The sequence below is a fragment of the Mustela erminea genome, chromosome 2, assembly GCF_009829155.1.
Source record: "Mustela erminea isolate mMusErm1 chromosome 2, mMusErm1.Pri, whole genome shotgun sequence".
NCBI classification, from domain to species: domain Eukaryota; kingdom Metazoa; phylum Chordata; class Mammalia; order Carnivora; family Mustelidae; genus Mustela; species Mustela erminea.
Genome location: NC_045615.1, coordinates 4,710,264 through 4,721,934, shown reverse-complemented (window position 1 = coordinate 4,721,934; position 11,671 = coordinate 4,710,264).

Sequence of the window (11,671 nt, the reverse complement as noted above, 5' to 3'; positions counted from 1 at the left end):
TCTATAAGAGCAACTGTATTGGGTTTAGGGTCCACCTGAGCAATCCAGGATAATCTCATCTCAAGATCCTTAATTTAATTACATCTGTGAGACCCTTTTTCTAAATAAGGTAATATCCACTGCACCTAAGTATCAGGGTGTGAACATATCTTTTTAGTGACCATTCAATACACTACAACATGTCTTCTCTCTTTCTCCAGTCTCTGGCTGGTAGAGGCTATCTGCTATGGCATAATTTCTATGTCATCTCACTATCTACTCTGTAGCTTCTCAGATCCTGCCTTTTCTGGGTAACCAACTACTTACATTAAATTTTTTCTGTTATAATTAATTGAGATGGTTACAGTGAGATCCTGATGGATATGAAATACTGATCTTTATATGTTTCTCTTTATATGCTTCTCATTTATATGCTGATCTTTATATGCTTCTCATTTAACATATTATCATGCTTTGTTTACATGTGGACATCCCCTGGCATGCATGTTATTTTTCTTTTTTCTTTCTAATTTTATTTAATCATTTGAGAGAGAGAATGTACACAGGCAGGGGAGGGAGGAAGGGAGAAGCAGACTCCCTGCTGATCAGGGAGCCCAACTCGGGGGCTCCATCCCAGGACTCCAGGATCATGACCTGAGCTGAAGGCAGATGCCCAACTGACTAAGCGACCCAGGAGCTCTTGACCTTTGTTATTTTTCTTTTTGTGTCCAGGCCGAGCACAGTGCATGGTTTGGAAAGTAGTTTGATGAAGAATGGGTTATGAATATTGGTGTGAAAATAAATAAGGAAACGTGTTTAATGGATCTACAATCAGGGATGAATGCGTAGTGTCTATGGAACTATTAAAAGAAAAATGTTCATGTGCTTCTACCAAACACGTACTTCTACCAAAAATGTTCATGTACTTCTCACTTGTAGAGAAAAAAAACATACACGTGAGACAGAGAACATAGTAGCTCTTATTAGTCTAATACAGATGAATAGCACAAGGCAAAGTGCGTCCAATAGAATTTTATAAATATTTCTTAGCACATGCTCATCTCAGTTTCACTTGATATAATGTTCAACATAATTATTTCATGCCAAATACTTCCAAACTTCCCATCTTGTTACCCATAGTCAACCTTTCTAGCCAGATTGCTCAGTCTGCTTCTAATTGCCAGGAAGGATTTCAGTTTGAGGATACGTGTTCTGGGTGGATATTCACGGTAATTGCTCAGTAAGTCATCTCTTTTATAGACTATTTTCTGGACAATATTCTAAAAGTAGAGCTTTGGTTATTTTATTTCCTTTTTTCAAAGTCTTCAGTGATTTTGCATTTTTTTAAAATCAGGAAGTTATAAAATGGCATTAAATCTTTCTTTCCCTTTGCGCACTCAAATCTTCGGTCCTCTGCTGTCATGCCTTTGGATTACTGACAACACATCATCACCCCTATGGTCTTTTGTGTATATATCTTTGCACTTTAATCCTCTACATCTGACAACAGTTCTGGTTGTCAAAACTTTTCATCATTTCAAAGCCATCGTATTAACCTGGCTAAACCTTTGGAACTAGACAGATTTGGGTTTGAACACAGGTTCTATTATTTATTGACTACACATGAACTTGAGAAATTCATTAATCTGTTGGAATTTTGGTTTTCTCCTCTGTAAAATGGAGATATTCATACCTATATCAGACTGTTATTTCTGGAATTAAAAAAGAAAACAGATGTGATGTGCTCATCACACAAATACTTAAAAATCTACAAAGCTGTCCAGTCATTACAACAATATATTTTAGGGTGTTTACATTGCCCATCTCCCAAAATAACCCAAAATGGAGCAATGGTGCCCCATTTTGCTCAATCTCCCCTATTCCTAGACAGATATTAATCTACTTTCTATTTCTGTGGATTTGTCAATTCTGGACATTTCATATAAATGGAATCCTATAATATTTGGTCTTTCATGATTGGGTTCTTTCATTTTTCAAGATGTTTTCAGGGTTCATTCTTATTGTAGCATGTATCAGTATTTTTTTTCCTTTTTGTTGCCAAATAATATGCCATTATATTATAATATATATATTATATACCACATTTTGTTTATACATTCATTAATCAACGGACCTTTGAGGTGTTTCCATCTTTGCCTATCACGAATAATGCTGTTATGAACATCTGTGTGCAAATCTTTGTTTGGACATATGTTTTCTCTCTATGTAGATGCCTAGAGGTGGGATTGCTGGTTCATAAGGTGTTTAACATGATGAGAAACATCAAAGTATTTTCCCAAGAGAATTCATCAATGAATTTTTTTTTTTAAGATTTTATTTATTTATTTACAGACAGATCACAAGTAGGCAGAGAGGCAAGCAGAGAGAGAGAGGAGGAAGCAGGCTCCCTGCCAAGCAGAGAGCCCGATGCGGGGCTCTATCCCAGGACCCTGGGATCATGACCTGAGCCGAAGGTAGAGGCTTTAACCCATTGAGCCACCCAGGCGCCCCTCATCTATGAATTTTTCTGTGTTAATATTGATCTTTTGTTTGTTGTTATCATTGACTGCACTGCACCATTTTGCACTGATGACTCTTTATTTTATTTATAGCTTCCTCTCATTTGGCTTTGTGATGCTTTAATATTCCGATTTCTCCAGCATTGTTTCTGTAACTCTCCCCCCTTACCCTCAACAGGCAATTTTTGTTCCTGATTCTTTTCTTTCTCTACCTTGGCAATTTCTTTCTGCAAAGCATGACTCACTTCCTAGCCTTGTATTGATTCAAATTGGTCACCTTGACCTAAACTCTTTCCTGAGCTGTGGTCACCCGAGCTCTCTCTTGGCAACTCCATGAGGCTTTTTGGTTTGGAACACAGTGTGTCCACAAGAGGGTTCATCTCCTGCTCTGCAATGGTGGTCTTTCCAATTTCCTTCTTTTTTTAGTGCCTCCACTGTCCTCTCAACTCACTTGCAATTTCTGTCATTTTTTTCCTTTCCTTTTCCTTGTGCCTAATTAGTTTGCCAGCTCCTTCCACTATATGTGTCTATCATCCTCAGAGACAATGCCTTTCTCTGTGGCGCCCTCCCCTTCTGCTCATGCACCATAATTGCACATTTTGATTTCCATACATTCTCTTTGCAGTTAAAGATTCTTATTTTTCCTTTTCATTTTTTTCCTACATTTTGCATTTCTATCTTACTTACCTGGTTCAAATTGCATTCCTGTGACTCCTCTCTTCAAAATCTTTGGCGGTTCTATATTATCCTTTACTAAAGAATAGATTCCTTAGTGGTACATTCAAGTCTTTGATATAATTTCCCGTTTACTCCTATGAAGAGCATATGTTTAAATCAATCTCAGTCTTCTTTGTTCATTTCTCTGCCTCCAGCTTTGTTCAAGCCTCTCCTTGGAATGCCCTGTCACTGCATCTGCATAAGGCAATTCCTCAAGTCCCTAATAAAACGTGTCCTCCTCCACACTGATACCCATGATCTCCCTAGACTGAATTCATCACTCTTTCCTCTCAACAATGTCATTTTCAATTATGTATTACAGTCACTTAGTGCATATCTGATCTTTCCCCTTAAATCCGCAGTCTTTGAGGGCAGAGGCCATGACATATTTAACACAATTATAGCAGTTACCATTTCCTGAATACTTACTATGACCTAGGCACTGAACTAAGTATTTTGTATTGTGATATCTTCTTTAATTACCAAAACAATCTTCTGAAATAGGTATATTTTGAATCCTCATTTTATAGATCAGCAATTAACGCTTAGAGGAGATAAGTAACTTCCCCAAGGCTAAAGGCTTCTAAATGGTAAAGTTGGAATTTTATCCTTGATTGACTAAACCCCATGCAAATAACTATGTGCTTATCACTTTCTTTGCAACACCTGATTTAATAAATGCCAGCTAAATGAATAAAAAAAAAAGTGGTCAGTGTGTGCTGCTGAAAAGACACATAAGGTTTGGTTCAAACTGAAGTTGTGACACTTTCTTGGAGTGAATTATTTACCATGCCCGAGCTGTTTACTCATTCATAAAGTGTTGGACAGAGATAATAACCCCTGCCTCACAAGGCTATTGTGAAGATAAAATGAAACAGTACACATGATGGCATCTACTAGTATGCTCTCAGTAAACATTAGTTGATCATAAGAGAAATAAAATTCCATTTTTACTATTTCTCCTTCATAATGTTGATTGGACTTGGAGAGAGCCACATGACAGGAAAGGTATGCAACCAAGGTAGCTGTAACAATTTCACAAACTCCATCCCAACAGGACATACACTTTATTATTTACTGTGAAAAGTCACTCAATTGTCTTTGACCTAAAATAAAACTAAATAGAACCTTAAAAACTCTAAGGTACTTCATAATTAAGTGCTGATTTACTTCATTTATCTATCATGTAAGTATGTATGTATGTATGTATCTATCTATTTATCTATCATCCATCCATCCATCCATCCATCCATCTCTTTCTCCCTCTCTGCTTCTCATCTTCATGTCTAATTATAATATTCTCTAATTGGCCAGGTAACCCTGTCGCGGGGTTTCTAGGAGTAACTTGTGCATGGTTCTTTGCCCTTCTTAGTTGAGCATCAACTCTGTTTCTCTTCATATCCTTCAGGTAGGTTCAAATATGCAATTAGAACTTGATCCTCTTCTTTCTCATCTTTTTTCTCTAGGTAAGTTCTTCATCTTTCTCTTGGTAACCACAGGGATTCACCATAACATTTCAAATATTTCCAAACATTGGTGTCCATAATAATTTTTTTCCTTCTAATAAAGCCTTTTATTAAATTAAAATTTTAAATTATAATAATATGTGAGTACATACTTTCACTAAATTGTACTACTCTTTACTGGTGTTCTTATTTTTGTTTCATTTCATAAATGCCCTTTGACATTTTATAAGATCTCACCAAAAATCCGTGGTTGAAGAAATATTAGCTTCGAATTTAAGAAACAAGACAGAGGATCATAGGGGAAGGGAGGGAAAAGGAAAATAAGACAAAAACAGAGAGGGAGACAAACCATAAGAGACTCTTAATTATATGAAAGAAGCTGAAGGTTGCTGGAGGAAAGGTGTTTAAGAGGATAGGATATCCAGGTGAAGGGCATTAAGAACGGTATTGATATAATGAACGCTGGGTGTTATATGTAACTGAAGAATTACTAAACTCTACCTCTGAAACTAATACACTATATGTTACTTAATCAAATTTAAATTAAAAAAAAGAAATATTAGCTTCATTTGTTGGGTGAATTCTATACCAGTCTTCTCGCCATTAAAAAAAACAGAAAGAAAGAAAAGAAAAGAAAAAGAAAAACCAGAAACCAAAAACACGTGTTTAAGGGACCTGGAGAAGATCGACAGTTCTCAAACAGGGGTCAGCAGGAAAAAAAAGGGGTGTATGTGACATGGAAATACAGAGTTAATTTTCTCATCACTCTGGACCATTCAAATATGGGTAGGGTACATCCAGATGTCATAATAAAGATGAACTTACCAATATTTTCTCAAGTCTATGGTTGGTAAATTGTAGCTGAAGACTTTTCTAATGCAATTCTTGGTTGGTTGACATTCAGGAAAAATGTAGTCCTTTAAAATTACAGTGGCATATGGAACTAGTGTCCTGTTTTATTGATTTGCTTTGGATTTTTTCTAATGGGAGGTCGAAGAGTCAATCTTCATAACCTGGAGGGATTTCATAAATGTAAGGTGCAATTTGGAAAACTGAATGATTTTTGAAAGCTCTGTGTTTTAAATGCCTTAGAAAAAAATATACAATAAACATTCAAATCATTTCTATTTCAAGATTAGTAAGATATATAGATTACATCTCATATTAATGATATTAATTACATTAAATGTAATATAATTTCAAGGAAGTCTTTGATACTACAAAATGACATTTTCTGTGCTTGTAATTGCCTATGGAAAGAGATTTTCATTGATCTAGAGACAATAACTTTTTGTAAGGAACAACAGTGCAGAGTTGCTTGCTCTGTCCTTGCTAGTCTTTGTAAGGTGTCTATTGAAAGATCTTTCCACTGATTGTGTTGTAGGTAGGAGAAGGATGAACAGGGGAATGCTAGTAATGCTGCTGGTCTCCATAGTTTTTTGGTCCCGATATTAAGGAACAACTTTCCCATCTATGCTCATTAACTTCCTCCAAGATAAACACCCTCATCAGAAAATAATGAGCTTCAGTAGCACTCGCCAAAATAACATAACCCAAAGGCAAACTGCAGACTCTGGAAGAGGACTCTTCCAACTCAAACTACTTATTTTTATTTTATGACTTAACCACTATAAAGCTTATTGTTTCATCTAATGTCTGTTCATGGAGAACAATTTCTCTCCATATCATTAATTTGGATAAAATATGATAAAAAAGTAAATATTTTGCAAATTTCCTCTAAAATTTGAGATGAAATGAGATTTCACTAATATATTTTTATTAACAGCAAAAAAGACGGTGATATCAGGATAGAAGATGCCATGCATATGAGGAAAATCTGAACAAATACTAATAACTAGGACTAATCCTAGAAACATATTCATAATAATGTGTGCACTACTAGGGATATTGTGTAAGACTACAAAGGGATGTTGCCTAAGAAATTTGGAATATTGGTGGACTTTATAAATAATAATTTGAAGAAAAATTTTGCATTTTTATTGAAAATAATTCTATATTTATGTTTTTATGGCTCAAATAGACATGGAAAGTTATCTATTTTAATAAATACTAGACTAGAACAGTGGATAACATGATTTCTTTAAAGTTCTATTTGGTTGTATTTTTTTTTTAAGATTTTATTTATTTATTTGACAGAGATCACAAGTAGGCAGAGTGGCAGGCAGAGAGGCGGTGGGGAAGCAGGTTCCCTGCTCAGCAGAGAGCCAGATGTGTGGCTTGATCCCAGGACCCTGAGATCACAACCTGAGCCAAAGGCAGAGGCTTTAACCCACTGAGCCACCTACGCGCCCCTATTTGATTGTATTTTAATAAAACTTAGAAGGCTATATTAATCATAGTTTTCTCAAGAAAATGGAAATTTAGAAAATTCAATTCCAGAAATATTTATTGCTTGCTCTATGCCTTTTTATACACTATTTTTTAAAAAGATTTTATTTATTTATTTGACAGAGAGAGATACAGCGAGAGAGGGAACACAGGCAGGGGAAGCGAAAGAAGGAGGCTGTTGTGGGGCTCCATCCCAGGGTCCTGGGATCATGACCTGAGGCAGACACTTACGGACTGAGCCACCCAAGGGCCCTTATACACTAATTTTATACCTATTTTTGAATACAAGGTGTAGAAATGAAATGGCATGCTGGTTGTTCTCAAGAGGCTCAATCTTAAAAGAGATGAAGACATGCGATGTATAAATTCTGATATAATTTAGATGACATGGTAAGGCAATAATAGACGTATCTAGGAAGGAGAGAGTAACAGTATCCTGAAATATCACGAATAGCTTTCCAAAGGAGATGACAACTACCTAGGGCTTTTTTTTTTTTTTTTTTTTTTTTTTTTAATATTTTCTTTATTTGAGAGAGAGAGGAAAGAGAGAGCAAGCACAGGTGGAGAGTGAGAGGGATAGGGACTCCCTGCCGAGCAGAGAGCCTGACATAAGGCTCAATTCCAGGACCTTGAGATCCAACCCCAGCCAAAGGCAGACACTTAATCAACTGAGCCATCCAGATGCCCCAACAACTACATGGGTTTGGTTTTTTTTTTAAGATTTTTATTTATTTATTTGACAGACAGATCACAAGTAGGCAAAGATGCAGGCAGAGAGAGAGGAGGAAGCAGGCTCCCTGCTGAGCAGAAAGCCCGATGCAGGGCTCGATCCCAGGACCCTGGGATCATGACCTGAGCCAGAGGCAGAGGCTTTAACCCACTGAGCCACCCAGGCGCCCCAACAACTACATGGGTTTTAAAGAAATAATAGGGTGTTCATCAGAAGACCATGGTCATTCCAGCCAAGGAATAATAGGGCCTGGGACAACTGTTTTTTCTTCCCAGAGATTTATATTAAAGCAATAAATAACCTTTGCATTTGGTAGTAAGATCAGAGGGCTTGGCATTATTAGTACATTAGATTTCTAGTCCAAACTCTGACCTTTGACGCACTGGAAAAATAAACCCATTTCTTCAGGCCTCAGAGTAGACTAGATTAAGTCTCAGGTTTCTTCCATGTCTGATTGAAATCAACTTTATTGACAAAGCATGACATTTAGGAGCAAGGCTCTAGAGCAAGCTAGAGGTGTGTTTAAATTCTAATTTGACCACTTTCTTGCCATGTTAATTTAGGGAAATTCCTTAATGTATCTGAGCCTTTGTGTCCTTATCAGTAAAGAAAAATATATCAATCTCAGAGAGTAATTATAAGACTTATGTAAGGTAATGTATATAAAGTGAAGTAATGGGATGCCTGGGTGGCTCAGTTGGTTGAGTAGCTGTCTTTGGCTCAGATCATGATCCTGGGGTCCTGGGACTGAGTCCCACATTGGGGTCCTTGCTCAGTGGGGAGCCTGCTTCTCTCTTTGCTTCTGCCTGTCACTCTGCCTGCTTGTGCTCTCTTTCTCTCTCTTTGACAAATAAATAAATAAAAATCATTTAAAAATAATAATAAAGTGAAGTAATAAAGATCCTGACTTACGAAGCCATTATACTTTCAGGTATAGCATTTAGGAGAGAATTGGATACTTTGGGGGCAGGTGATGAATACTTAAATAGATAAAACTAAAATAAACTTGTTTGTTTCCTCAAATATGCACTTATTGGTTTTACCCAATTCACAGGTGAAATAGCCTTCATGCTGAGGCTACTGTGGAGCTAGTCTCTTGGACACTGGTGATGGGTGAGCTCTATTAACAAAAGGAAGAGGTGAGGGCAAAGTTGTGGGTTTGATCTTCATTGAAACACTTAAGTTCAGAATATTCCATTTTCAACCATTGGCTCCTGGGTACTGGCTGTTAGTTGGGTGCTGACATATAACTGGGTCTGCTCAAATTTACCTCAAATCAGATACCTCCTTCCTTATAGGCCGTAAGTCCTATAAGTTAGATCTTCCTGGCTAGAGGTCTCTAAAATCCTATTTCATTCAAGTCAGAGAATATATCTTTATAAGAGCACATGCAAGGTATAAAAACAAAAGGATCACGGGAGAAAAGAAACCACAGCAAAACTCATGGCTTTTGAATTAAATCATTTGCATGGATCTGTGAAAATTGCTAAAGACAGAAAAAATAAAACAACATAAGTAGAATTGATAATGTAGAAAAAAATTTGCTGTTCAACTATTGTGTGCCTGGTTTGACCTCCCCTTGTGGTTCTTATTATAATCACAAGATACTCTTTGATAATAACCGTCAAGAAACTTTGGGAGGAAAAAGGTTTTTACTTATAGAAAGTGGATATTAACACACTTGGGGTTACCTAGCAAGGTTACAGATAGTGGGTGAGAGAATGAGAATGCACAAACCTAGTGTTCTGCTTTATTGGGGTTAAGGGTAGAAAACTAGGGTCTCATCAGTTCATTTTCTATTGGTGAATTTAAAACATAAGAATGGGAATTTACAACACAGGATGAGAAACAACAACAACAACAAGAGTTGTCCAAATGGTCTGTTATAAAAATCAAACCAGATCTCTAAAACAAAGGATCCTTAAGGGTGGGAGTGGACTGGTCTTTCATCTCATCATGTGGCTGGCAATGTGTTTGTTTGAGAGAACTTTCCTTAAAGTGGAGGCCTGGAAAATCAAAGCTCAAATCAGGCTCTTGTATTACCAAAAGAAAAGCCAACTGTCAGGACCTACAACAATGAAGACTATAATTATAAAATTTACAGGTGGATAAACAGATTATTTAGGCAAGCATAGAGTAATAGGGGTCACAGAAGACTTAAAAATCTTTATTTTTTTAATATTTAATGATAATTTTAATTTTTCACTCTAGCATTTTATAAATTTGGTCTTGGAAGAATTCTTCTCAGTTTGTCCATTTAAACATCCTTCTTATTGATCACTTTTTTTTTTTTTGAAGATTTTATTTATTTGAGAGAGATCACAAGTAGGCAGAGAGGTAGGCAGAGAGAAAGGAGGAAGCAGGCTTCCTGCCAAGCAGAGAGTCTGATGCGGGGTCTCAATCCCAGGACCCCGGGATCATGACCTGAGCCGAAGGCAGAGGCTTTAACCCAGGTGCCCCTATTGATCACTTTTTAATCCTATGTAGCTTGAAATGGCTTAGCTCCTTTTTTTAGAGCAGTAATAAGTTTACAGTAGAAGGTACAGTGATTTATCATATACTCCTGTTCCCACATATTCATAAGGTCTCCCCATATTGATGTATCATAATCACCCAAATCAGTATTGTGCTCCCTCTACTCATCTGACCTTCATCCTCAGACCCCTGGCAACCAATGATGCTTTTATTGTCTCCGTAGTTTTGCCTTTCCCAGAATGTCATACTGTTGGAATCATATGATACATAGCCATTTCAGTTTGGTTTCTTTCATTTAGTAATATGAAATTAATTTCCTCTATGCCTTTCCTGCTTGATAGTTCATTTATTTTTAGAACTGAGTAGTATTCCATTGTCTGGATATACCACAGTTCATCCATCCACTCATCTCTTGAAGAACATCTTGGATGCTTCCAAGTTTTTGGCGATTATAAATAAAGCTGCTATAAACATCTTTGTGCGAGTTTTTGTGTGGATATGATTTCAGCTTCTTTGGATATGCATCAAAGAGTGTGATTTGCTGGATCATATAGTATGAGTATTTTTAATTTTGTAAGAAACTGCCAAAGTGTCTTCCAGAGTGGCTGTAACAATTTACATTCTTACCAGTGATGAATAAAAGTTCCTACTGCTCTACATCCTTGCCAGCATTTAGTGCTGTCCATGATCTGGATTTTGTCCTTTCTAAAAGGTGTGTGGGGCATCTCATTGTTATTTTAATTTGCATTTCCCCAAGGACATATAATGTGAAGCATCTTTTTATATGCTTATTTTCCATCTGAGTATCTAGTTTAGTGAGGTATCTTTTAAAGTGGTTGGCCCATTTGTCATTTGGGTTTTTGATCTTCTTATTGTTGGGCTTTAAATGTTCTTTGTATACCTTAGGTAGCACTCCTTTATCAGAAATGTCTTTTGCACATTTTTTCTGTCTGTGACTTCTCATTCTTTTGACATTGTCTTTCAAAGAGCAGAAATTTTGAATTTTAATGAAGTTATTAGTTATATTTCTTTCACAGATTGTGCTTTAGTTTTGTATGTAAAAAGTCATTGTCATACCCAAAGTTACATAGATTTTCTCTTGTTATCTTCTAGGAGTTTTAAAGTTTTGTGTTTTACATTTAGCTCTATAATCCATTTTGAGGTAATTTTTGTGAAAGATATGAAGAGCTATGTTTAGATTTTTTTTTTTTTTTTGCGTATTAATGTCCAGTTGTTCTAGAACCATTTGTTAAAAAGATCATTCTTGCTCTATTGTATTGCCTTTGGTCCTTTGTGAATGATCAGCTGAGTATATTTGTGTGGGTTTATTTCTGGACTCTATTCTGTTTCATTAATTTGTCTATTCTCTCACTAATACCACCCTGTCTCAATTGTTGTAGCTTCATAGCAAGTCTTGCAGTCAAGTGGCATTAGTA